Below are 2,779 nucleotides of genomic sequence, written 5' to 3' on the forward strand. Positions count from 1 at the left end.
CAGCTTGCATTTGGTAAAGAATCAAATATTTCTCATCTGAGAATTTTTGGATGTATGGTGTATGTGCCTATTGCACCACCTCAACGATAAAAAATGGGTCCTCAAAGAAAAATCGGTATTTATATCGGTTATGATAGTCCATCAATCATTCGATATCTCGAGCCTCAGATAGGCGATGTGTTTACAGCACGCTTTGCTGATTGTAATTTTAATGAAGAAATCTTCCCAATGTTAGGGGGAGAAAAGAAACACATCAAAAAAAAAATCACATGGTATGTACCATCATTGTTACATTTGGATCCAAGGACCAAAAATATGAGAAAGATGTACAACAAATTGTTCACTTGCAAATAATTACAAATCAAATGCCAGATGCATTTGCAGACACAAAAGGGGTAACAAAATCATATATACATGTTGTAAATGCCCCTGCTCGAATGGAAATTCCAAAGAAACAAATTGAAGACACTCATGATGTAATAAAACGCTTGAAGCGTGGAAGGCCAGTCGGTTCCAAGGATAAAAATCCTCGAAAAAGAAAAGACATAGAGAAACACGATGATCATAAAATAGAAAATGATGTTTCAGAAGAAACAACTAATGATGAAAATGTCCTGTCAGAACCACAAACTGACGAGAATCATGAAATATCTATCAATTATATTAATACTGGAAAAATATGAAACCGAAAAGATATAGAAGATATTGATGAGATATTTTATTATAATGTGGCATGCGACATCATAAATGAAAATGAGGATCATGAACCAAAATCTTTTGGTGAATGTAAAACTCGTCATGATTGGGCCAAATGAAAAGATGCCATTCAAGTTGAATTGTATTCGCTGAATAAACGTAATGTTTTTGGACCTATAGTCCTCACACCTGAAGGTGTAAAACTTGTTGGATACAAATGAGTTTTTATTCGAAAGCGAAATGAAAAAAATGAAATAGTCAGATATAAAGCTAGACTTGTTGCACAAGGTTTTTTTCAAAGGCCTGAAATTGATTATGAAGAAACGTATTCTCTTGTTATGGATGCAATTACGTTTCGATATTTAATTAGTTTGGCAGTGTCTGAAAATTTGAAAATGTGTCTTATGGATATTGTTACAGCTTACTTATACGGATCACTTGATAGTGATATATACATGAATATCCCTGAAGGATTTAAGATGTGTGAAGCACAAAGTTCAAAACCCAGAGAATTTTATTATGTAAAATTTCAAAGATTATTATATGGGTTAAAGCAATTCGGCCGAATGTGGTATAATCCGCTAAGTGAGCACTTGATGAAAAAGGGATATGTAAATGATCCAATATGCCCTTGTGTTTTCATCAAGAAAACAATATCCGGATGTGTAATTATTGCTGTATATGTTGATGATTTAAATATCATTGGAACGAATAAATAAATTCAAGAAGTTATGATGTACTTGAAGGAAGAATTCGAAATGAAGGATCTTGGAAAAACTAAGTATTGTCTGGGTTTGCAAATCGAACAAAAAGAATGTGGAATTTTTGTTCACTAGACAAATTATACAGAAAAGATCCTTAAACGTTTTAATATGGATAAATTAAATCCATTAAGTACTCCAATGGTTGTAAGATCATTAAACATAGAAAAAGATCCATTCCGTCCATGTGAAGATGATGAAGTTATTCTTGGTCCAGAAGTACCATATCTAAGTGTCATTGGTGCCCTTATGCATCTTGCAAATTGCACTAGACCTGATATATCTTTTGTTGTAAATTTATTGGCAAGATTTAGTTCATATCCAACAAAGAGGCACTGGAACGGAATTAAACATATATTCCGTTATCTACGAGGAACAACAGATTTGGGACTTTTGTACTCAAAAGACACCAATCAAAGTATCATTGGTTATGCTGATGCAGGATATTTATCTGATTCACATAAGACACGTTCCCAAACTGGATATGTATTTACTCGTGGAGGCACCACAATTTCTTGGCGTTCATAGAAACAAACACTCGTAACAACTTCATCAAATCACGCCGAGATTATTGCATTACATGAAGCAAGTCGTGAATGTGTATGGTTAAAGTCAATGACCAAACATATTCAAATATCGTGTGGATTGACAGTAGATAAGAAGCCTGTGACACTATATAAAGATAATGCTGCATGTATTGCTCAAATGGAAGAAGGATACATCAAAAGTGACAGAACCAAACATATCCCCCCAAATTTCTTTGCCTACACTCAAGAGCTTGAGGAGAATAAAGATATTGGTATCTGTTACATTCAATCAAGTGAGAACTCATCAGATCTCTTCACAAAGACACTTTCCACGACGATATTCAGAAAGCATATATACAACATTGGGATGCGCAATCTACGAAATATGTGAAGAATCACTCATGTTAACATGAGAGTGAGTTTACATGGCTGTACTCTTTTTTCCTTATAGTTTTTATCCCACTGGGTTTTTCCTAGTAAGGTTTTTAACGAGGCAGTATAAAATACGTAATGAAGACAGTCATCATATCACGATCATCATTACAAGGGGGAGTGTTGAAAAATATATTATTATTATGTTGAATATTGAATATTGAATGTTGAATATTGAGTTGTAAAATGTGGAAAATTAGTGTGTGATGATGTAGATGATGATGTTTTAATTTTTGGACTAATCTCAAATGTGGATCTATAAATAGGTCTTCATTTGTGATAAAAAATACAATTGACTTGAGAGAAAAATATTATAAAGTGTAGAGTTCGATATATTTTGAGTTTTGGAGTATTTACTTTTTA

This window comes from Henckelia pumila, chromosome 1 (genome assembly GCF_033568475.1).
Source record: "Henckelia pumila isolate YLH828 chromosome 1, ASM3356847v2, whole genome shotgun sequence".
Taxonomy (NCBI): domain Eukaryota; kingdom Viridiplantae; phylum Streptophyta; class Magnoliopsida; order Lamiales; family Gesneriaceae; genus Henckelia; species Henckelia pumila.